Source organism: Brassica napus, chromosome C2 (genome assembly GCF_020379485.1).
Source record: "Brassica napus cultivar Da-Ae chromosome C2, Da-Ae, whole genome shotgun sequence".
Taxonomy (NCBI): domain Eukaryota; kingdom Viridiplantae; phylum Streptophyta; class Magnoliopsida; order Brassicales; family Brassicaceae; genus Brassica; species Brassica napus.
Window position 1 is genome coordinate 26,983,455 of NC_063445.1, and position 26,623 is coordinate 27,010,077.

The 26,623-nt window shown below is 30.6% G+C and overlaps 3 long non-coding RNA genes across 12 annotated transcripts; all 3 read left to right on the plus strand.

The window, feature by feature from the left end:
• Window positions 1-6,683: 6,683 nt before the first annotated feature.
• Window positions 6,684-16,310, plus strand: LOC106409981. 6 transcript variants are annotated; one of them, XR_007319662.1, is made up of 4 exons: window positions 6,684-6,713; window positions 6,819-10,610; window positions 10,805-14,777; window positions 14,972-16,310. It is a non-coding gene; the product is annotated as an uncharacterized LOC106409981 (long non-coding RNA). The 6 variants fall into 6 exon arrangements; XR_007319663.1 differs by lacking the exon at window positions 6,684-6,713 and having other exon boundaries at window positions 6,754-10,610; window positions 10,805-14,525; window positions 14,594-14,777; XR_007319660.1 differs by lacking the exon at window positions 6,684-6,713 and having other exon boundaries at window positions 6,754-10,610; window positions 10,805-14,525; window positions 14,601-14,777.
• A 307-nt stretch (window positions 16,311-16,617) lies between these two features.
• On the plus strand, window positions 16,618-20,476 carry LOC125581891. 3 transcript variants are annotated; one of them, XR_007319667.1, is made up of 3 exons: window positions 16,686-18,691; window positions 18,760-18,943; window positions 19,138-20,476. It is a non-coding gene; the product is annotated as an uncharacterized LOC125581891 (long non-coding RNA). The 3 variants fall into 3 exon arrangements; XR_007319666.1 differs by having other exon boundaries at window positions 18,767-18,943; XR_007319665.1 differs by having other exon boundaries at window positions 16,618-18,943.
• Window positions 20,477-20,742: 266 nt separating this feature from the next.
• On the plus strand, window positions 20,743-24,641 carry LOC125581892. Of its 3 annotated transcripts, none has more exons than XR_007319670.1 (3): window positions 21,334-22,856; window positions 22,925-23,108; window positions 23,303-24,641. It is a non-coding gene; the product is annotated as an uncharacterized LOC125581892 (long non-coding RNA). The 3 variants fall into 3 exon arrangements; XR_007319669.1 differs by having other exon boundaries at window positions 22,932-23,108; XR_007319668.1 differs by having other exon boundaries at window positions 20,743-23,108.
• Window positions 24,642-26,623: the final 1,982 nt, after the last annotated feature.

Below are 26,623 nucleotides of genomic sequence, written 5' to 3' on the forward strand. Positions count from 1 at the left end.
GACCTAATGGGCGTCGTTCGTTGCTACCCACAACCTTGAATCCTCGATAGCTTCTGCTTGTGCGTCAGTCGGACCACTCTTTAGTAAAACAAGGATAAATTTTGAACTAGAATTTTGATTGACCTCAACCCGATGGCATTGGAAAGTTAACTCAAAGATCTATCTAGGCATGGGCATTCCCAATCGGGTTTCGGTTTTATCCATTTGGGTTTTGGTTTTTCGGGTTATCAAAATCAGCCCCATTCGGGTTATATAAAAGTTCGGTTCGGGACCGGTTCGGGTTCTATCGGGTTCGGGTCGGGGTTAGTAAATCTTCAAAGAATCGGTATAACTCATTGTACTTTCGGATTCGGGTCCCAATCAGTTCTTCGGTTTAAAAATACCTGTTTGTACATATTTTGTAACTAAAACGTACATGAAATCAATTCTTTGGATTTAAAATACATGATTAGTACATATTTCAATAGCCAAAACATAAGTAAAATCGATTCAAAAATAAGAAAAAACATCAAACGTGATCATTCAAAATCAAGAGAAATATAAACATAGTTAATGATAGAAAGAAAACGAGATAAATGAAATCATAAAACAAAAACTAAGTTCTCATGAAATGAGAAACATTATTCAATGAAAACAAAACCAAAATCTAAAAACTTCAGGCTTCAACCGCCACATTCCACCATCAACCTTCATGTAATAGACAATTTTTTCAGAAGTTTAATAATATCTTAAAGTATTTTGGATACATATTAATAATTAAGATCATATTTTGTAGAAGTTCTTTTTGTGATTTTAAATGTTTCGGGTTCTATCGGATATCCATTTAGGTCCGGGTTCGGTTCGGATAATACCCATAACCCAAAATACCAAAAAAACAAGATCCATTCTGTATTTATGTCGGGTTCAGATCGGTTCGGATTCTTTTTTATCGGATCGGGTTCGGTTCGGATTTTCGGGTTCGGTTTATTTGTCCAGCCCTAGATCTATCTTGTGACAAAATATGAGTCCAATCAAACCGTGGGAATTTCTTCATCCATTGCTAAACTTTTGATCCATCAGGGCAGTTATGCATCTCAAAAAGCTCTGAAATCTCCAAATTTCCCAAATGTACTAAGCCTGAAAAGACTCTAAAACAGACTCCAAACATATATAATGCACTCTAAATATGGCTTATAACATGGCCAATAATTGGTAAATTATGGGACCTATCAGGATTACCCTTTTTGTGCTCCTCGACTTTTCTAGGAGCCGGCTCCAGGTTCGTCATTCTTAGGTGGAGTGACCCTTCTTCTTATGAAACTTGCAAAAAATTCCGAGATTATAGTTTATATTCTTTGTTTTGGAGACCCATCGATTATGTAGTTCTGCTCGCTGGACAACGAGCCATTTGGTTTGGGATTTCGTTTGCTAAAGGTAGGGGCCGATGGGTCTCGACTGTGTTTGGCAGATAAAATAGTGGTCTTCTCATCTAGTAAGTAGTACGCCAAAGCACGATGTATCACATCCTCCAGTAATACTGTTTGTTGAACTTTTAGTTGTTCCTTAAATCTTGATGAGAACCAAATGCCAGTTCTAAGTGTTGTTAAAGTTGTGTTGACGTTCAGATTCACGATTTGAGATCTAACCTCCTCGAACCTATCTATGTATTGATTTCTTTATTCGACGTTGAGGTGAGATCGAGAGCCCAAAAGGCTTGTACATGAGCTTTAGGATCAATCTCTCTGAGAATTCTGTGAATTTAATTTTTACAAGTCTTAGAGACGAGCTTTAGCTATCCGATTTGTAAATAAAGTTCGAGGCGTCTCTTCTATTACGCGATCATGTCGGATACTGATCGTGTGGCCGTATTGATCCTCGAGTTCAGTTGCATGAGACTAATCCTGGTCTGATTCTCATATCTTTGATAGGATTCAAAATCAACCGATCCTTGTTTGTTGACATGAGGCAGTGGGGTCTGTATACATTTTTTGTGCAACTACTTATATTATAAAAATTTCAGTGAGCATAAATTTTATAAATGAAACAGAAGATCCCAAAAACATTTTCGACGGTAGAACATAACTAGAGAGAATTATGAGAAATCAAAAGATAAAGCCGTTAAGGGGAAAGTCATGCTAAGCAGTATGAATATATCACCTTAGTCTTTAAAGCAATTGTTCGAGAGAACAAATTGATTATCAAATAAAACGACGTTGATGCATCCATAAGAATAGGTTAGAATGTTGACCGACAAGAAATTTGGTTGAGAAGCTCCAGAACCTTAGGCACCATCAATTCTAAAACCAACAAGGCTTACCGAAGAAATTAGGTGAATCTTAAACGAATTGGCGAGCATATTGTTTGGTAGTGAGGACCGTGAGACGGTTGATGCTATTAAGTCATTTTACATTTTAATATAAAATTAGACTTAAGATTTTATTTATTGTAAAAATCATTTTACATTTTAATATATATATATATCTTTTAGTTTCACACTTATCTTTATGCTCATTAAATTTAAAATTCAAACAAAACATTTGTAATTAAAAAAATAGAAACTTTAAGTATTTTCAAGATATTTGAAAACTCATACATAAGAAACATAGTTATAAATATCTATATCTTTGAACGATGGCTAAAATTTCTGAGGCTAGCACATCTTACAATCATGATACTTTATATGGCGATTCTTGGACGCAAAGAGTGTACACATACATTGACTCGATTCTTCACGTTTGAATGCATTACAACAGTGTTCTCCCTTCCCTTCGACGACATTTTTATCAAGGTATTGACGCATGCTTCAATGTGTTTGCATTCTGCTGGCACTGGAAGCCTTGGTTTAACAGGTCTAACAGCTTTAATCTGAGCCGGAAATGATGTCAAGAGTATGAAAAAGGCAATGAGAATAAATATAATAATCTTCATTATAGTAGCTGGTCAACATTCCAATTCAAACACAAGATGAACTTATTGAATATGTAGGAATAATCTGTTTTCTTGATTTTGTTTTATGTCCTGTAAATAGAATTGGAAACTCGAATTAATGGGATCTATCTTACTCTATTAAAAGAGAAATATAAGCTCCATTGAGCCTATCCACCTCAGCAAATTAAATCAGCCAATGAAATATGATTTTTTTGCCATGTCACTATTTATTGACATGATTTTTTTGTTATGTCACTATTTATTGAATCCAATAAAATACTTCATCTTCATTGTTTTTATTGAAGTCTCTGAAATTGTCGTTATCCTACATTTAAGAACCTCCATTTTTTAAAACTTAATTCCCTTCTTTGATCCTTGTAAGATGAGAGACGATGACATTTCAACTTCCGTGGTTTCTCTCTTTATAACTCTTTTGTATGATGGAAACCTATTTTAGCCAAAGGTATCACTTCTTATAATTTGGAATCCTGCTAAATTTTAGATGTAATATTTAGTTTACAAAATGAAACAAAATAACCATACTCAACATTCTCATTTTTATTGTGTTAATCATGTTATTCTTTTTTGGTTTCGTATGTTGGAAACCTATTTAACAACACATAATCCATGATACATTTGAGAAACTAAAAATAAAAATTTAAGCCTTTTTCAAAAATAAAAAATAAAAATAAAAAACTCTGTACTACAAAATATATGCAGAACATAGTAAAAAACATTCGGTTTAAATGTGTCAGACAAGAATATATTCTAAATTGACACTAAATACAATCTAGAATGCAAAAATATACATGCAAAAATGACAAGTTTTACCAAATTAGACCATATCATTCGCCTGTAAATGCCCACCTAGTATATGGAATAATATGTTCAAATAATAAAAAAAATTATCAAATCACAATGATCCAAATAATAAAAAAAATTATCAGACCACTATTTTAAAGGAATAGATAAATATGCAAAGTTATAAATTTAAAATTACAAGTAACATGTGAAATTGTAGGACAAAACAATTGAGTTCAATAAATAAAATTACATAAAGTTAATGAATTTTTAAAAATAAATGCAAAAAACAATACAAAATATAAACCGCGTGTAGCGCGATTAAAGAATCTAGTTATTATAAAGAAGACTTTGTCTCTCTTCTTAGGCTGCCACCTCATCAAATAGGGGATTCTGAGCGCGACCCCTTGTCCCCTACACAAACCACACCGTTTCATTTACGTAAGCATGCAATACATGTGGGCTTTGTTTGTGTGTTTGGGCCTTATGTTTACCTCAAGGTATCCAGCTGGCCAGCCCGACAGGGACTGATATCACTCAAATTACCCTAAGGATTTAATCTCTCAAATAAGAGGTTCAGTTGTAATACTTAGGGATTGAATCCACAGAGAGCTAGGGCACACAAAAGATCTAATAGTTATAAGATTAAGCTAGGCTAATAGATATTAAAGCAGTAAATATAGCAAGTAGTTGAGCAAGATAGTTGCTCGGCTGATTGATTGAGGTTTGATGGAAGGATGGTAACTAGACTTGGGGTTTCATTCAGGTTATTAGAACTCTAATCTATAGATTCTAAGGATTGATTCTAGAACTTGATATCTAATCTATTGACTAAGTTCAGTGTTTCAGCACTCGCATGTCAACACGGATCGAGCGTCGATCGATGCTATGATATGAGCGTCGATCGATGCTTCAGTATGAACGTTGGCGATGTTATGGTATGAGCGTCGATCGACGCTGTCTTAGGAAAGCCTTATCGATCTGATCGATTGTGTTCAACTAGATTCTTAGATCAACGCTAGTATGCGCCTAGGAATCTAATCAGCAGGATTCGGGTTCCGTTAATTGATTTCACTCTCGTGCCTCTTAGTTGTCCTATGATTCTAGGTTCAAGCAATTAGTCACACTCTCGTGGTTTTCCAACTGCTCTAGATCCTAATATTACAACCTATCTTGATGTAGAGGTATTTAGATATCCTAAGAATCAGAAATTCATTCAAGACCCTAGAAATTCCTAAACCTAGCAGTGGATCTACTCATGCATGATGTTTGTCATAGAAATCATAGATGAATAGATGAAATTGAAATATAATAAAATATAAAAACCAAAAGAGTTCCAGGAGGACCTCCTTTCTCTCCTAACCTTGAACAAGAATAAAAGAAAGCATCGCTGTCAAAAATGGCTTAGAAATAACATAAATTGGGTCTCTCGTCGTCCAAAAGTATTCTGGTAATTTGTGGTTGCTTCTGGGCTTCAGTCGGTCATAAAATATGCTCGACCCTTATTCTGGAATCACCGTCGATCGACGCTAAGGCTGTGTCATCGATCGACGGTCCTTCATCTCCTGGACAGCTTCCACTCACGAGGCAGACTAAACACTTTTCAGTAAAACGGACATAACTTCTGCTATAGGATGCTGATTGACCTCCAACCAATGGCATTGGAAAGCTAACTCAAAGATATATCTTTTATCAAAAGATGGGCTCAATCTAACGGTGTGAAGGTCTCCATCCATAGCTAAACATCTGACGCATCTGTGCAGCACTGCACTCAAAAGGTTCCAAAAGACACCAAAATCACCACATTCTTCCAAATCGTCTCTGAACCTGTAAATACTCTAAATAGAATCTATATCGTAGTAAATATATATCAAAACACTTATAAACCATGGCTAAAAGTGGGTAAAATCCATGGTCTATCAGGGACAACCCTAATCATCTCAATACGCGTCACATCTGATTCATCGCTTCAGCTTCTTGGTTCGTGCTTCATAGACGGTTCTCATCTTCTCTGACTCCCATCACTCTATGTCATCAAAGATCTTATTTACTATAATAATCGTAAACCATATAACCGTTGCGCTCCCCTATGATTTTCACCTTATATATTCCCTACTAAATTATCTTCCCCTCACAAATTCAACAGAAAATATATAGGCGCATCAGGAAATGGCTACCAAAATGGAGAGGTCAACCAGGAAGCTGCGTACGCATATCTTCAGATAGCCGGCATCCTACAACATTAGACACGGTACAGTTGGAGGAGCTTAGGGAGTTAACGGAGCTGAAGCGGAATTTTCTGAGGAAGGAGATGAATCGGTCTCTGCAAGTGGCGAATATACTCGCTGATGTTAAGGAGCAGAAGAGCTTGAATAGGACTTGCGAAATCACCAAAAAAAGAAGCTCGAGTGAAAAGTTGCATAGAAGCAATCTAGAATCGATTAGTTGACAATGAATCTCGAGAAAACTCGGCGTTCGACAACTTGCTGGACAACAAACTCACTGTGAGTGGATCAGTATCTCTGTTCGATAACATCCTGTTTCGAATTTCCATTTAACCCACGTTGTTCAGATTATAGGTTTCACATCGAGATCCGTATGGGCCTTAGTAAAATACGGTGAAGAAATTGAATCAGCGGTCTAGAAGCCTGATGCCGTCTCTGTAATCGTTCACATCCACCGAACCGTGTCTTTTTCTGCAGTGGTAATGTGTCTGAAAATGTGCGGCTTGATGAACGAGTCTTTCTGATTATCAGGTATGCTAACTTTTTGTACTGGAAAACACCTGTAATAAATGACTGGTGATGTCTACGTGAGGATTATGGATGGGTTTAGTTAGATAGATTGAAAGATATGCTTTGTTATGCTATTTTGAAATTATATGTTAGGATACGCAAAGCCTGCATTAGCTTGGTAATTAATATTTCTTCTTATATTTGTTATAACGCAGTGACGGGTGAGTGTCTATGGTTTGACTTTCCCATGTTTAAGGCTTCAGTGAATGTGTCAGTGATTTATATTCAACTTACTTTCTCAAAACCAATCTAGAAAGCTTCCGTCTGGATCCCAAAGTTGTTGTCCATGTGGTGAACATATCTCTGTCTCTGCAGAGCATGATCAATATGCTAAAGCAAGACACAAGGAAGGATGGTATAGAAGCGGGGAATACCCAAAGGTCTCATTTACATGCGTTTGGAGAAGATGTGCGATCACTGGGTGTTCTACTGATTTGTAATGTCATGAATAAATTGTATTTTTCTTTCTTTTTTTTTCTGCTTAAGAATATATATGTACCGTTTGATTCAACATATCTGATCCAACATGAATTGAGTCTTTTATTAGATCATTCGTACTGGTCACATGTTTTAATTGCATCGCTCGAGTTATTTAGCTCTTTGCAGTTTTGTTTATAATAGGAGTAATGGTGTTGGTGACATTTGGAGCTTAGGATCAAGTCGTGAGAAAGTTATTTTCAGAAACAAATCGTGAGAGAGAGAAAAAAAAGGGTATTTGGTTTTCAGACTGATCAAACTTCAGAGTATGAACCAAGGGCAAGCCTATGGAGCATTCAGCAATGAAATACATATCATACTTGCTGAGACAAAAAGTTAAGAATATCACAAACAGATAACTGGTTTTATGTGTGAGAGAGTTTCTTGAGAATGAATGTTATGCTCAACAACCTAGGCTGTATCACAGGGATAGTAATACGGATGCTCCATTCATATGCTGAAATAAATGTTCAGATTTAGTTTCTCTGAAGTATTCTGAAGTTGTTGAATCAGTTTGTTCCCTTTGTTTTTATTTGAAAGAAATAAATACATTTTTCCTTTAGTTTAACAAAGTCTCATTTACACAAATACCTTTGAGATCAATATCCAAATCGAACCAGCTTAACCCAAACCAATTTGGTTTTGATTCAGAGTCGAGTATAACTTTGGTTCAATTTAAAAGGTGTTTTTAAACAAATTCGATGGTACCGTCAATCAAGTTCTTGACTTCCCCAATAATGTTTGGTAACAAAAAATTCAACCGATAATGTGGATATTCAAAATATCAATGAAAATTAATGAAAAAAATAATAATTAACAAATATTGTTTCAATCGATAAACGAAAAACATGGTACACTGATAAATTTCTACGGTTTCAAGTTAGATAAATTAAATATATGCAAAATATGATATAATTTTATAAGTAATAAACTATTTTTTTATTTTTTTATATAAATATATAGTTTCATTAAATCATAAATTAAAATGACTATATAAATTTTATATAAACAGAAACAAACAATTTATTTTTATTTTACTATAAAATGATTTTCGTCTCTAATTTTATTTTACATTTCACTATTTTGTGCTATTTTATTGGATTATATTAACAAATTTTGTATTCTATCATATGTATTCAACGAATACATAATATTTCAAGTATTCTTAATAAAAATAAATTTAATATATGATATTGTGAATAAAATATTTTTTATACCTTTTAAATAACAAAAATATCTAAAAAATTAATATAAGAGAAAAATTTCTATACTATAAATTTTAAAAATATTAATTATTTTAAAAATATTAATTTGCCAATACAATTAAAAAGAAATTTAAGGTTTTTTTGTTGCCAAAATAACAAATCCCGCGCGAAGCGCGGGCTTCCTCTAGTTTTATTATAAACTTAGACTTAAAATTTTATATATGATAAACAAAATTTTACATTTTACATGAGAAACCTTTTAGTATCACACTTATCTTTATGGTCATTAAATTTCAAATTAAACAAAGGACAATTCTCTCAAATAGATTTTTTTTTTTAAGTTTTGTGTCACAAAAATAGATTTCAAAAAGTAAAATGACCAAAATAAATTTTTTTATTTTGAAATATTTAATATTTTTTAAGTTTTTAAAATTTGAAATTATACCCCTAAAACCCCACCCCTTAACTCTAAACCCTAAACCCTAAATCATAAACCTTAAATCCTAAACCCTAAATTCTAAACCATAAACACAAAAACATACCTCTTAATAAAATATTTTGATTATTTTGATCCTTAATGATTATATTTGTGACAAAAAAAAATTAGGTATATCCTAGGTAATTTCTCTTAAACAAAACATTTGTAATTAAAAAATTGGAAATTTAAGTATTTTCAATATATCTGAAAACTCATACACAAGAAATAGAGTTATGACATGGGCGGGCCCACGGTAGAGTGGAGTGTGGCACGTGCCATGCACTAAACAATATATCTCTTTCGCCCTTATTGAACTAATAGCTGTTATCAGCTCTTTTGGTTATGAGACTCACCGCAGTGCCCCACGCTTCACGTGTTCGACCTCTGTCATATCATTTTCTGTTTTCTTTTGGTAATTAGGCTAAAGATAAATAATTGCTAGTATTTTAGTTTAATTCAAATTTCAAGGGCAAGACCAGAGACAAAACTAATACTAACACAATAATTTTATTCTATACATTTTTTTATTTTAATCACTTTTCAAAAATATATATTCTTTTTTAATTGTGTTGCAAATTTTTTTATGAGTGTTTTCCTTTTCTTTTAGTATATAGTTTTTCGAAGAAAAAAATTGTGCGCTTTATTTTGTTTTATTTATTTAGTATTTATTAATTATAATACTTAGATTAAACTAACAGCTATATTTAATAAGCGTTTGTAATGAAACTATATGTGAATATATAATTTTATTTTAACATTACTCAAAATAAATACTTAATATTATAAAATGCTTATCTTATGTTAATAATATTTAATTTAAATAATGCATTAAATAAGATGCAATAATGAATGGTTAATGTCAATCATTTTAAATTTATTATATAATAAATCATTACAGAAAAAAAATTATTATTATATAATTTATTAATTAAATTATATTAAATATTTTGTAAAATATAATATTTATATTGTCCCATCTTAATTTATTTTCTAGATCCGCTACTGGGTATGAGTCTATATGTCTTTGGACGATAGCTACAATTGCTGAGTTCAGGACATATCGCCTTACAAATACCAACAGTCCCAAACCTTATGAAAGAATCATTGGACGCAAATAGTGTACGCATACATTGAATCGATTCTCTACTTTTGAACGCATTACAACAGTGTGAATTGTTCCGTTGGGACACATTTATCAAGGGAGCGACGCAATCGTCAATGTGTTTGCATTCTGCTGGCATTGGGTTATTTGGCATAGGGCGTCTACCGCGTCTACCGGCTTTAATCTGAGCCGGAAATGATGTCAAGAGTAGAAAGAAGGCAATGAGAATAAACGGAATAATCTTCATTATAGTATCTGACCAAATTCACAGCTAAAACCAGAATAAACTTATTCAGTTTGTAGAAAGTAATCTGTTTTCTTCGTTTTGTTTTATGTGCTTTAAATAAAGAAATTGGAAACTTGAATTAATTGTTCTTAATTACCCATACCCGGAAATTAGAAAAGTTGGAATTGATTCATATAAAGAAGGGAAGGTCGACAACAAAAAAGGGAAGGATGCTAATTCTATTTTTATTTACAAAACAAACGATTGACTTGTTCAATATCTTCATCCTAATTTTAGTCATTTCTTTGGTTTTGTTGCATAATGCAAAACTAGCTTATGCAACAAACGATTGGACAACAAACTCACTGTGAGTGGATCAGTATCTCTGTTCGATAACATCCTGTTTCGAATTTCCATTTAACCCACGTTGTTCAGATTATAGGTTTTACATCGAGATCCGTATGGGCCTTAGTAAAATACGGTGAAGAAATTGAATCAGCGGTCTAGAAGCCTGATGCCGTCTCTGTAATCGTTCACATCCACCGAACTGTGTCTTTTTCTGCAGTGGTAATGTGTCTGAAAATGTGCGGCTTGATGAACGAGTCTTTCTGATTATCAGGTATGCTAACTTTTTGAACTGGAAAACACCTGTAATAAATGACTGGTGATGTCTACGTGAGGATTATGGATGGGTTTAGTTAGATAGATTGAAAGATATGCTTTGTTATGCTATTTTGAAATTATATGTTAGGATACACAAAGCATGCATTAGCTTGGTAATTCATATTTCTTCTTATATTTCTTATAACGCAGTGACGGGTGAGTGTCTATGGATTGACTTTCCCATGTTTAAGGCTTCAGTGAATGTGTCAGTGATTCATATTCAACTTACTTTCTCAAAAACAATCTAGAAAGCTTCCGTCTGGATCCCAAAATTGTTGTCCATGTGGTGAACATATCTCTGTCTCTGCAGAGCATGATCAATATGCTAAAGCAAGACACAAGGAAGGATGGTATAGAAGCGGGGAATACCCAAAGGTCTCATTTACATGCGTTTGGAGAAGATGTGCGATCACTGGGTGTTCTACTGATTTGTAATGTCATGAATAAATTGTATTTTTCTTTCTTTTTTTTGTCTGCTTAAGAATATATATGTACCGTTTGATTCAACATATCTGATCCAACGTGAATTGAGTCTTTTATTAGATCATTCGTACTGGTCACATGTTTTAATTGCATCGCTCGAGTTATTTAGCTCTTTGCAGTTTTGTTTATAATAGGAGTAATGGTGTTGGTGACATTTGGAGCTTAGGATCAAGTCGTGAGAAAGTTGTTTTCAAAAACAAATCGTGAGAGAGAAAAAAAAAAGGGTATTTGGTTTTCAGACTGATCAAACTTCAGAGTATGAACCAAGGGCAAGCCTATGGAGCATTCAGCAATGAAATACATATCATACTTGCTGAGACAAAAAGTTAAGAATATCACAAACAGATAACTGGTTTTATGTGTGAGAGAGTTTCTTGAGAATGAATGTTATGCTCAACAACCTAGGCTGTATCACAGGGATAGTAATACGGATGCTCCATTCATATGCTGAAATAAATGTTCAGATTTAGTTTCTCTGAAGTATTCTGAAGTTGTTGAATCAGTTTGTTCCCTTTGTTTTTATTTGAAAGAAATAAATACATTTTTCCTTTAGTTTAACAAAGTCTCATTTACACAAATACCTTTGAAATCAATACCCAAATCGAACCAGCTTAACCCAAACCAATTTGGTTTTGATTCAGAGTCGAGTATAACTTCGGTTCAATTTAAAAGGTGCTTTTAAACAAATTCGATGGTACCGTCAATCAAGTTCTTGACTTCGCCAATAATGTTTGGTAACAAAAAATTCAACCGATAATGTGGATATTCAAAATATCAATGAAAATTAATGAAAAAAATAATAATTAACAAAATACTGTTTCAATCGATAAACGAAAAACATGGTACACTGATAAATTTCTACGGTTTCAAGTTAGATAAATTAAATATATGCAAAATATGATATAATTTTATAAGTAATAAACTATTTTTTTAATTTTTTATATAAATATATAGTTTCATTAAATCATAAATTAAAATGACTATATAAATTTTATATAAACAGAAACAAACAATTTATTTTTATTTTACTATAAAATGATTTTCGTCTCTAATTTTATTTTACATTTCATTATTTTGTGCTATTTTATTGGATTATATTAACAAATTTTGTATTCTATCATATGTATTCAACGAATACATAATATTTCAAGTATTCTTAATAAAAATAGCTGAAATTCAAATTTATAAAATTTAATATATGATATTGTGAATAAAATATTTTTTATACCTTTTAAATAACAAAAATATCTAAAAAATTAATATAAGAGAAAAATTTCTATACTATAAATTTTAAAAATATTAATTATTTTAAAAATATTAATTTGCCAATACAATTAAAAAGAAATTTAAGTTTTTTTGGTTGCCAAAATAACAAATCCCGCGCGAAGCGCGGACTTCCTCTAGTTTTATTATAAACTTAGACTTAAAATTTTATATATGATAAACAAAATTTTACATTTTACATGAGAAACCTTTTAGTATCACACTTATCTTTATGGTCATTAAATTTCAAATTAAACAAAGGACAATTCTCTCAAATAGATTTTTTTTTTAAGTTTTGTGTCACAAAAATAGATTTCAAAAAGTAAAATGACCAAAATAATTTTTTTTATTTTGAAATATTTAATATTTTTTAAGTTTTTAAAATTTGAAATTATACCCCTAAAACCCCACCCCTTAACTCTAAACCCTAAACCCTAAATCATAAACCTTAAATCCTAAACCCTAAATTCTAAACCATAAACACAAAAACATACCTCTTAATAAAATATTTTGATTATTTTGATCCTTAATGATTATATTTGTGACAAAAAAAAATTAGGTATATCCTAGGTAATTTCTCTTAAACAAAACATTTGTAATTAAAAAATTGGAAATTTAAGTATTTTCAATATATCTGAAAACTCATACACAAGAAATAGAGTTATGACAGGGGCGGACCCACGGTAGAGTGGAGTGTGGCACGTGCCATGCACTAAACAATATATCTCTTTCGCCCTTATTGAACTAATAGCTGTTATCAGCTCTTTTGGTTATGAGACTCACCGCAGTGCCCCACGCTTCACGTGTTCGACCTCTGTCATATCATTTTCTGTTTTCTTTTGGTAATTAGGCTAAAGATAAATAATTGCTAGTATTTTAGTTTAATTCAAATTTCAAGGGCAAGACCAGAGACAAAACTAATACTAACACAATAATTTTATTCTATACATTTTTTTATTTTAATCACTTTTCAAAAATATATATTCTTTTTTAATTGTGTTGCAAATTTTTTTATGAGTGTTTTCCTTTTCTTTTAGTATATAGTTTTTCGAAGAAAAAAATTGTGCGCTTTATTTTGTTTTATTTATTTAGTATTTATTAATTATAATACTTAGATTAAACTAACAGCTATATTTAATAAGCGTTTGTAATGAAACTATATGTGAATATATAATTTTATTTTAACATTACTCAAAATAAATACTTAATATTATAAAATGCTTATCTTATGTTAATAATATTTAATTTAAATAATGCATTAAATAAGATGCAATAATGAATGGTTAATGTCAATCATTTTAAATTTATTATATAATAAATCATTACAGAAAAAAAATTATTATTATATAATTTATTAATTAAATTATATTAAATATTTTGTAAAATATAATATTTATATTGTCCCATCTTAATTTATTTTCTAGATCCGCTACTGGGTATGAGTCTATATGTCTTTGGACGATAGCTACAATTGCTGAGTTCAGGACATATCGCCTTACAAATACCAACAGTCCCAAACCTTATGAAAGAATCATTGGACGCAAATAGTGTACGCATACATTGAATCGATTCTCTACTTTTGAACGCATTACAACAGTGTGAATTGTTCCGTTGGGACACATTTATCAAGGGAGCGACGCAATCGTCAATGTGTTTGCATTCTGCTGGCATTGGGTTATTTGGCATAGGGCGTCTACCGCGTCTACCGGCTTTAATCTGAGCCGGAAATGATGTCAAGAGTAGAAAGAAGGCAATGAGAATAAACGGAATAATCTTCATTATAGTATCTGACCAAATTCACAGCTAAAACCAGAATAAACTTATTCAGTTTGTAGAAAGTAATCTGTTTTCTTCGTTTTGTTTTATGTGCTTTAAATAAAGAAATTGGAAACTTGAATTAATGGTTCTTAATTACCCATACCCGGAAATTAGAAAAGTTGGAATTGATTCATATAAAGAAGGGAAGGTCGACAACAAAAAAGGGAAGGATGCTAATTCTATTTTTATTTACAAAACAAACGATTGACTTGTTCAATATCTTCATCCTAATTTTAGTCATTTCTTTGGTTTTGTTGCATAATGCAAAACTAGCTTATGCAACAAACGATTGGACAACAAACTCACTGTGAGTGGATCAGTATCTCTGTTCGATAACATCCTGTTTCGAATTTCCATTTAACCCACGTTGTTCAGATTATAGGTTTTACATCGAGATCCGTATGGGCCTTAGTAAAATACGGTGAAGAAATTGAATCAGCGGTCTAGAAGCCTGATGCCGTCTCTGTAATCGTTCACATCCACCGAACTGTGTCTTTTTCTGCAGTGGTAATGTGTCTGAAAATGTGCGGCTTGATGAACGAGTCTTTCTGATTATCAGGTATGCTAACTTTTTGAACTGGAAAACACCTGTAATAAATGACTGGTGATGTCTACGTGAGGATTATGGATGGGTTTAGTTAGATAGATTGAAAGATATGCTTTGTTATGCTATTTTGAAATTATATGTTAGGATACACAAAGCATGCATTAGCTTGGTAATTCATATTTCTTCTTATATTTCTTATAACGCAGTGACGGGTGAGTGTCTATGGATTGACTTTCCCATGTTTAAGGCTTCAGTGAATGTGTCAGTGATTCATATTCAACTTACTTTCTCAAAAACAATCTAGAAAGCTTCCGTCTGGATCCCAAAATTGTTGTCCATGTGGTGAACATATCTCTGTCTCTGCAGAGCATGATCAATATGCTAAAGCAAGACACAAGGAAGGATGGTATAGAAGCGGGGAATACCCAAAGGTCTCATTTACATGCGTTTGGAGAAGATGTGCGATCACTGGGTGTTCTACTGATTTGTAATGTCATGAATAAATTGTATTTTTCTTTCTTTTTTTTGTCTGCTTAAGAATATATATGTACCGTTTGATTCAACATATCTGATCCAACGTGAATTGAGTCTTTTATTAGATCATTCGTACTGGTCACATGTTTTAATTGCATCGCTCGAGTTATTTAGCTCTTTGCAGTTTTGTTTATAATAGGAGTAATGGTGTTGGTGACATTTGGAGCTTAGGATCAAGTCGTGAGAAAGTTGTTTTCAAAAACAAATCGTGAGAGAGAAAAAAAAAAGGGTATTTGGTTTTCAGACTGATCAAACTTCAGAGTATGAACCAAGGGCAAGCCTATGGAGCATTCAGCAATGAAATACATATCATACTTGCTGAGACAAAAAGTTAAGAATATCACAAACAGATAACTGGTTTTATGTGTGAGAGAGTTTCTTGAGAATGAATGTTATGCTCAACAACCTAGGCTGTATCACAGGGATAGTAATACGGATGCTCCATTCATATGCTGAAATAAATGTTCAGATTTAGTTTCTCTGAAGTATTCTGAAGTTGTTGAATCAGTTTGTTCCCTTTGTTTTTATTTGAAAGAAATAAATACATTTTTCCTTTAGTTTAACAAAGTCTCATTTACACAAATACCTTTGAAATCAATACCCAAATCGAACCAGCTTAACCCAAACCAATTTGGTTTTGATTCAGAGTCGAGTATAACTTCGGTTCAATTTAAAAGGTGCTTTTAAACAAATTCGATGGTACCGTCAATCAAGTTCTTGACTTCGCCAATAATGTTTGGTAACAAAAAATTCAACCGATAATGTGGATATTCAAAATATCAATGAAAATTAATGAAAAAAATAATAATTAACAAAATACTGTTTCAATCGATAAACGAAAAACATGGTACACTGATAAATTTCTACGGTTTCAAGTTAGATAAATTAAATATATGCAAAATATGATATAATTTTATAAGTAATAAACTATTTTTTTAATTTTTTATATAAATATATAGTTTCATTAAATCATAAATTAAAATGACTATATAAATTTTATATAAACAGAAACAAACAATTTATTTTTATTTTACTATAAAATGATTTTCGTCTCTAATTTTATTTTACATTTCATTATTTTGTGCTATTTTATTGGATTATATTAACAAATTTTGTATTCTATCATATGTATTCAACGAATACATAATATTTCAAGTATTCTTAATAAAAATAGCTGAAATTCAAATTTATAAAATTTAATATATGATATTGTGAATAAAATATTTTTTATACCTTTTAAATAACAAAAATATCTAAAAAATTAATATAAGAGAAAAATTTCTATACTATAAATTTTAAAAATATTAATTATTTTAAAAATATTAATTTGCCAATACAATTAAAAAGAAATTTAAGTTTTTTTGTTGCCAAAATAACAAATCCCGCGCGAAGCGCGGGCTTCCTCTAGTTTTATTATAAACTTAGACTTAAAATTTTATATATGATAAACAAAATTTTACATTTTACATGAGAAACCTTTTAGTATCACACTTATCTTTATGGTCATTAAATTTCAAATTAAACAAAGGACAATTCTCTCAAATAGATTTTTTTTTTAAGTTTTGTGTCACAAAAATAGATTTCAAAAAGTAAAATGACCAAAATAATTTTTTTTATTTTGAAATATTTAATATTTTTTAAGTTTTTAAAATTTGAAATTATACCCCTAAAACCCCACCCCTTAACTCTAAACCCTAAACCCTAAATCATAAACCTTAAATCCTAAACCCTAAATTCTAAACCATAAACACAAAAACATACCTCTTAATAAAATATTTTGATTATTTTGATCCTTAATGATTATATTTGTGACAAAAAAAAATTAGGTATATCCTAGGTAATTTCTCTTAAACAAAACATTTGTAATTAAAAAATTGGAAATTTAAGTATTTTCAATATATCTGAAAACTCATACACAAGAAATAGAGTTATGACAGGGGCGGACCCACGGTAGAGTGGAGTGTGGCACGTGCCATGCACTAAACAATATATCTCTTTCGCCCTTATTGAACTAATAGCTGTTATCAGCTCTTTTGGTTATGAGACTCACCGCAGTGCCCCACGCTTCACGTGTTCGACCTCTGTCATATCATTTTCTGTTTTCTTTTGGTAATTAGGCTAAAGATAAATAATTGCTAGTATTTTAGTTTAATTCAAATTTCAAGGGCAAGACCAGAGACAAAACTAATACTAACACAATAATTTTATTCTATACATTTTTTTATTTTAATCACTTTTCAAAAATATATATTCTTTTTTAATTGTGTTGCAAATTTTTTTATGAGTGTTTTCCTTTTCTTTTAGTATATAGTTTTTCGAAGAAAAAAATTGTGCGCTTTATTTTGTTTTATTTATTTAGTATTTATTAATTATAATACTTAGATTAAACTAACAGCTATATTTAATAAGCGTTTGTAATGAAACTATATGTGAATATATAATTTTATTTTAACATTACTCAAAATAAATACTTAATATTATAAAATGCTTATCTTATGTTAATAATATTTAATTTAAATAATGCATTAAATAAGATGCAATAATGAATGGTTAATGTCAATCATTTTAAATTTATTATATAATAAATCATTACAGAAAAAAAATTATTATTATATAATTTATTAATTAAATTATATTAAATATTTTGTAAAATATAATATTTATATTGTCCCATCTTAATTTATTTTCTAGATCCGCTACTGGGTATGAGTCTATATGTCTTTGGACGATAGCTACAATTGCTGAGTTCAGGACATATCGCCTTACAAATACCAACAGTCCCAAACCTTATGAAAGAATCATTGGACGCAAATAGTGTACGCATACATTGAATCGATTCTCTACTTTTGAACGCATTACAACAGTGTGAATTGTTCCGTTGGGACACATTTATCAAGGGAGCGACGCAATCGTCAATGTGTTTGCATTCTGCTGGCATTGGGTTATTTGGCATAGGGCGTCTACCGCGTCTACCGGCTTTAATCTGAGCCGGAAATGATGTCAAGAGTAGAAAGAAGGCAATGAGAATAAACGGAATAATCTTCATTATAGTATCTGACCAAATTCACAGCTAAAACCAGAATAAACTTATTCAGTTTGTAGAAAGTAATCTGTTTTCTTCGTTTTGTTTTATGTGCTTTAAATAAAGAAATTGGAAACTTGAATTAATGGTTCTTAATTACCCATACCCGGAAATTAGAAAAGTTGGAATTGATTCATATAAAGAAGGGAAGGTCGACAACAAAAAAGGGAAGGATGCTAATTCTATTTTTATTTACAAAACAAACGATTGACTTGTTCAATATCTTCATCCTAATTTTAGTCATTTCTTTGGTTTTGTTGCATAATGCAAAACTAGCTTATGCAACAAACGATTGGACAACAAACTCACTGTGAGTGGATCAGTATCTCTGTTCGATAACATCCTGTTTCGAATTTCCATTTAACCCACGTTGTTCAGATTATAGGTTTTACATCGAGATCCGTATGGGCCTTAGTAAAATACGGTGAAGAAATTGAATCAGCGGTCTAGAAGCCTGATGCCGTCTCTGTAATCGTTCACATCCACCGAACTGTGTCTTTTTCTGCAGTGGTAATGTGTCTGAAAATGTGCGGCTTGATGAACGAGTCTTTCTGATTATCAGGTATGCTAACTTTTTGAACTGGAAAACACCTGTAATAAATGACTGGTGATGTCTACGTGAGGATTATGGATGGGTTTAGTTAGATAGATTGAAAGATATGCTTTGTTATGCTATTTTGAAATTATATGTTAGGATACACAAAGCATGCATTAGCTTGGTAATTCATATTTCTTCTTATATTTCTTATAACGCAGTGACGGGTGAGTGTCTATGGATTGACTTTCCCATGTTTAAGGCTTCAGTGAATGTGTCAGTGATTCATATTCAACTTACTTTCTCAAAAACAATCTAGAAAGCTTCCGTCTGGATCCCAAAATTGTTGTCCATGTGGTGAACATATCTCTGTCTCTGCAGAGCATGATCAATATGCTAAAGCAAGACACAAGGAAGGATGGTATAGAAGCGGGGAATACCCAAAGGTCTCATTTACATGCGTTTGGAGAAGATGTGCGATCACTGGGTGTTCTACTGATTTGTAATGTCATGAATAAATTGTATTTTTCTTTCTTTTTTTTGTCTGCTTAAGAATATATATGTACCGTTTGATTCAACATATCTGATCCAACGTGAATTGAGTCTTTTATTAGATCATTCGTACTGGTCACATGTTTTAATTGCATCGCTCGAGTTATTTAGCTCTTTGCAGTTTTGTTTATAATAGGAGTAATGGTGTTGGTGACATTTGGAGCTTAGGATCAAGTCGTGAGAAAGTTGTTTTCAAAAACAAATCGTGAGAGAGAAAAAAAAAAGGGTATTTGGTTTTCAGACTGATCAAACTTCAGAGTATGAACCAAGGGCAAGCCTATGGAGCATTCAGCAATGAAATACATATCATACTTGCTGAGACAAAAAGTTAAGAATATCACAAACAGATAACTGGTTTTATGTGTGAGAGAGTTTCTTGAGAATGAATGTTATGCTCAACAACCTAGGCTGTATCACAGGGATAGTAATACGGATGCTCCATTCATATGCTGAAATAAATGTTCAGATTTAGTTTCTCTGAAGTATTCTGAAGTTGTTGAATCAGTTTGTTCCCTTTGTTTTTATTTGAAAGAAATAAATACATTTTTCCTTTAGTTTAACAAAGTCTCATTTACACAAATACCTTTGAAATCAATACCCAAATCGAACCAGCTTAACCCAAACCAATTTGGTTTTGATTCAGAGTCGAGTATAACTTCGGTTCAATTTAAAAGGTGCTTTTAAACAAATTCGATGGTACCGTCAATCAAGTTCTTGACTTCGCCAATAATGTTTGGTAACAAAAAATTCAACCGATAATGTGGATATTCAAAATATCAATGAAAATTAATGAAAAAAATAATAATTAACAAAATACTGTTTCAATCGATAAACGAAAAACATGGTACACTGATAAATTTCTACGGTTTCAAGTTAGATAAATTAAATATATGCAAAATATGATATAATTTTATAAGTAATAAACTATTTTTTTAATTTTTTATATAAATATATAGTTTCATTAAATCATAAATTAAAATGACTATATAAATTTTATATAAACAGAAACAAACAATTTATTTTTATTTTACTATAAAATGATTTTCGTCTCTAATTTTATTTTACATTTCATTATTTTGTGCTATTTTATTGGATTATATTAACAAATTTTGTATTCTATCATATGTATTCAACGAATACATAATATTTCAAGTATTCTTAATAAAAATAGCTGAAATTCAAATTTATAAAATTTAATATATGATATTGTGAATAAAATATTTTTTATACCTTTTAAATAACAAAAATATCTAAAAATTAATATAAGAGAAAAATTTCTATACTATAAATTTTAAAAATATTAATTATTTTAAAAATATTAATTTGCCAATACAATTAAAAAGAAATTTAAGGTTTTTTTGTTGCCAAAATAACAAATCCCGCGCGAAGCGCGGGCTTCCTCTAGTTTTATTATAAACTTAGACTTAAAATTTTATATATGATAAACAAAATTTTACATTTTACATGAGAAACCTTTTAGTATCACACTTATCTTTATGGTCATTAAATTTCAAATTAAACAAAGGACAATTCTCTCAAATAGATTTTTTTTTTAAGTTTTGTGTCACAAAAATAGATTTCAAAAAGTAAAATGACCAAAATAATTTTTTTTATTTTGAAATATTTAATATTTTTTAAGTTTTTAAAATTTGAAATTATACCCCTAAAACCCCACCCCTTAACTCTAAACCCTAAACCCTAAATCATAAACCTTAAATCCTAAACCCTAAATTCTAAACCATAAACACAAAAACATACCTCTTAATAAAATATTTTGATTATTTTGATCCTTAATGATTATATTTGTGACAAAAAAAATTAGGTATATCCTAGGTAATTTCTCTTAAACAAAACATTTGTAATTAAAAAATTGGAAATTTAAGTATTTTCAATATATCTGAAAACTCATACACAAGAAATAGAGTTATGACAGGGGCGGACCCACGGTAGAGTGGAGTGTGGCACGTGCCATGCACTAAACAATATATCTCTTTCGCCCTTATTGAACTAATAGCTGTTATCAGCTCTTTTGGTTATGAGACTCACCGCAGTGCCCCACGCTTCACGTGTTCGACCTCTGTCATATCATTTTCTGTTTTCTTTTGGTAATTAGGCTAAAGATAAATAATTGCTAGTATTTTAGTTTAATTCAAATTTCAAGGGCAAGACCAGAGACAAAACTAATACTAACACAATAATTTTATTCTATACATTTTTTTATTTTAATCACTTTTCAAAAATATATATTCTTTTTTAATTGTGTTGCAAATTTTTTTATGAGTGTTTTCCTTTTCTTTTAGTATATAGTTTTTCGAAGAAAAAAATTGTGCGCTTTATTTTGTTTTATTTATTTAGTATTTATTAATTATAATACTTAGATTAAACTAACAGCTATATTTAATAAGCGTTTGTAATGAAACTATATGTGAATATATAATTTTATTTTAACATTACTCAAAATAAATACTTAATATTATAAAATGCTTATCTTATGTTAATAATATTTAATTTAAATAATGCATTAAATAAGATGCAATAATGAATGGTTAATGTCAATCATTTTAAATTTATTATATAATAAATCATTACAGAAAAAAAATTATTATTATATAATTTATTAATTAAATTATATTAAATATTTTGTAAAATATAATATTTATATTGTCCCATCTTAATTTATTTTCTAGATCCGCTACTGGGTATGAGTCTATATGTCTTTGGACGATAGCTACAATTGCTGAGTTCAGGACATATCGCCTTACAAATACCAACAGTCCCAAACCTTATGAAAGAATCATTGGACGCAAATAGTGTACGCATACATTGAATCGATTCTCTACTTTTGAACGCATTACAACAGTGTGAATTGTTCCGTTGGGACACATTTATCAAGGGAGCGACGCAATCGTCAATGTGTTTGCATTCTGCTGGCATTGGGTTATTTGGCATAGGGCGTCTACCGCGTCTACCGGCTTTAATCTGAGCCGGAAATGATGTCAAGAGTAGAAAGAAGGCAATGAGAATAAACGGAATAATCTTCATTATAGTATCTGACCAAATTCACAGCTAAAACCAGAATAAACTTATTCAGTTTGTAGAAAGTAATCTGTTTTCTTCGTTTTGTTTTATGTGCTTTAAATAAAGAAATTGGAAACTTGAATTAATGGTTCTTAATTACCCATACCCGGAAATTAGAAAAGTTGGAATTGATTCATATAAAGAAGGGAAGGTCGACAACAAAAAAGGGAAGGATGCTAATTCTATTTTTATTTACAAAACAAACGATTGACTTGTTCAATATCTTCATCCTAATTTTAGTCATTTCTTTGGTTTTGTTGCATAATGCAAAACTAGCTTATGCAACAAACGATTGGACAACAAACTCACTGTGAGTGGATCAGTATCTCTGTTCGATAACATCCTGTTTCGAATTTCCATTTAACCCACGTTGTTCAGATTATAGGTTTTACATCGAGATCCGTATGGGCCTTAGTAAAATACGGTGAAGAAATTGAATCAGCGGTCTAGAAGCCTGATGCCGTCTCTGTAATCGTTCACATCCACCGAACTGTGTCTTTTTCTGCAGTGGTAATGTGTCTGAAAATGTGCGGCTTGATGAACGAGTCTTTCTGATTATCAGGTATGCTAACTTTTTGAACTGGAAAACACCTGTAATAAATGACTGGTGATGTCTACGTGAGGATTATGGATGGGTTTAGTTAGATAGATTGAAAGATATGCTTTGTTATGCTATTTTGAAATTATATGTTAGGATACACAAAGCATGCATTAGCTTGGTAATTCATATTTCTTCTTATATTTCTTATAACGCAGTGACGGGTGAGTGTCTATGGATTGACTTTCCCATGTTTAAGGCTTCAGTGAATGTGTCAGTGATTCATATTCAACTTACTTTCTCAAAAACAATCTAGAAAGCTTCCGTCTGGATCCCAAAATTGTTGTCCATGTGGTGAACATATCTCTGTCTCTGCAGAGCATGATCAATATGCTAAAGCAAGACACAAGGAAGGATGGTATAGAAGCGGGGAATACCCAAAGGTCTCATTTACATGCGTTTGGAGAAGATGTGCGATCACTGGGTGTTCTACTGATTTGTAATGTCATGAATAAATTGTATTTTTCTTTCTTTTTTTTGTCTGCTTAAGAATATATATGTACCGTTTGATTCAACATATCTGATCCAACGTGAATTGAGTCTTTTATTAGATCATTCGTACTGGTCACATGTTTTAATTGCATCGCTCGAGTTATTTAGCTCTTTGCAGTTTTGTTTATAATAGGAGTAATGGTGTTGGTGACATTTGGAGCTTAGGATCAAGTCGTGAGAAAGTTGTTTTCAAAAACAAATCGTGAGAGAGAAAAAAAAAAGGGTATTTGGTTTTCAGACTGATCAAACTTCAGAGTATGAACCAAGGGCAAGCCTATGGAGCATTCAGCAATGAAATACATATCATACTTGCTGAGACAAAAAGTTAAGAATATCACAAACAGATAACTGGTTTTATGTGTGAGAGAGTTTCTTGAGAATGAATGTTATGCTCAACAACCTAGGCTGTATCACAGGGATAGTAATACGGATGCTCCATTCATATGCTGAAATAAATGTTCAGATTTAGTTTCTCTGAAGTATTCTGAAGTTGTTGAATCAGTTTGTTCCCTTTGTTTTTATTTGAAAGAAATAAATACATTTTTCCTTTAGTTTAACAAAGTCTCATTTACACAAATACCTTTGAAATCAATACCCAAATCGAACCAGCTTAACCCAAACCAATTTGGTTTTGATTCAGAGTCGAGTATAACTTCGGTTCAATTTAAAAGGTGCTTTTAAACAAATTCGATGGTACCGTCAATCAAGTTCTTGACTTCGCCAATAATGTTTGGTAACAAAAAATTCAACCGATAATGTGGATATTCAAAATATCAATGAAAATTAATGAAAAAAATAATAATTAACAAAATACTGTTTCAATCGATAAACGAAAAACATGGTACACTGATAAATTTCTACGGTTTCAAGTTAGATAAATTAAATATATGCAAAATATGATATAATTTTATAAGTAATAAACTATTTTTTTAATTTTTTATATAAATATATAGTTTCATTAAATCATAAATTAAAATGACTATATAAATTTTATATAAACAGAAACAAACAATTTATTTTTATTTTACTATAAAATGATTTTCGTCTCTAATTTTATTTTACATTTCATTATTTTGTGCTATTTTATTGGATTATATTAACAAATTTTGTATTCTATCATATGTATTCAACGAATACATAATATTTCAAGTATTCTTAATAAAAATAGCTGAAATTCAAATTTATAAAATTTAATATATGATATTGTGAATAAAATATTTTTTATACCTTTTAAATAACAAAAATATCTAAAAAATTAATATAAGAGAAAAATTTCTATACTATAAATTTTAAAAATATTAATTATTTTAAAAATATTAATTTGCCAATACAATTAAAAAGAAATTTAAGGTTTTTTTGTTGCCAAAATAACAAATCCCGCGCGAAGCGCGGGCTTCCTCTAGTTTTATTATAAACTTAGACTTAAAATTTTATATATGATAAACAAAATTTTACATTTTACATGAGAAACCTTTTAGTATCACACTTATCTTTATGGTCATTAAATTTCAAATTAAACAAAGGACAATTCTCTCAAATAGATTTTTTTTTTAAGTTTTGTGTCACAAAAATAGATTTCAAAAAGTAAAATGACCAAAATAATTTTTTTTATTTTGAAATATTTAATATTTTTTAAGTTTTTAAAATTTGAAATTATACCCCTAAAACCCCACCCCTTAACTCTAAACCCTAAACCCTAAATCATAAACCTTAAATCCTAAACCCTAAATTCTAAACCATAAACACAAAAACATACCTCTTAATAAAATATTTTGATTATTTTGATCCTTAATGATTATATTTGTGACAAAAAAAATTAGGTATATCCTAGGTAATTTCTCTTAAACAAAACATTTGTAATTAAAAAATTGGAAATTTAAGTATTTTCAATATATCTGAAAACTCATACACAAGAAATGGAGTTATGACAGGGGCGGACCCACGGTAGAGTGGAGTGTGGCACGTGCCATGCACTAAACAATATATCTCTTTCGCCCTTATTGAACTAATAGCTGTTATCAGCTCTTTTGGTTATGAGACTCACCGCAGTGCCCCACGCTTCACGTGTTCGACCTCTGTCATATCATTTTCTGTTTTCTTTTGGTAATTAGGCTAAAGATAAATAATTGCTAGTATTTTAGTTTAATTCAAATTTCAAGGGCAAGACCAGAGACAAAACTAATACTAACACAATAATTTTATTCTATACATTTTTTTATTTTAATCACTTTTCAAAAATATATATTCTTTTTTAATTGTGTTGCAAATTTTTTTATGAGTGTTTTCCTTTTCTTTTAGTATATAGTTTTTCGAAGAAAAAAATTGTGCGCTTTATTTTGTTTTATTTATTTAGTATTTATTAATTATAATACTTAGATTAAACTAACAGCTATATTTAATAAGCGTTTGTAATGAAACTATATGTGAATATATAATTTTATTTTAACATTACTCAAAATAAATACTTAATATTATAAAATGCTTATCTTATGTTAATAATATTTAATTTAAATAATGCATTAAATAAGATGCAATAATGAATGGTTAATGTCAATCATTTTAAATTTATTATATAATAAATCATTACAGAAAAAAAATTATTATTATATAATTTATTAATTAAATTATATTAAATATTTTGTAAAATATAATATTTATATTGTCCCATCTTAATTTATTTTCTAGATCCGCTACTGGGTATGAGTCTATATGTCTTTGGACGATAGCTACAATTGCTGAGTTCAGGACATATCGCCTTACAAATACCAACAGTCCCAAACCTTATGAAAGAATCATTGGACGCAAATAGTGTACGCATACATTGAATCGATTCTCTACTTTTGAACGCATTACAACAGTGTGAATTGTTCCGTTGGGACACATTTATCAAGGGAGCGACGCAATCGTCAATGTGTTTGCATTCTGCTGGCATTGGGTTATTTGGCATAGGGCGTCTACCGCGTCTACCGGCTTTAATCTGAGCCGGA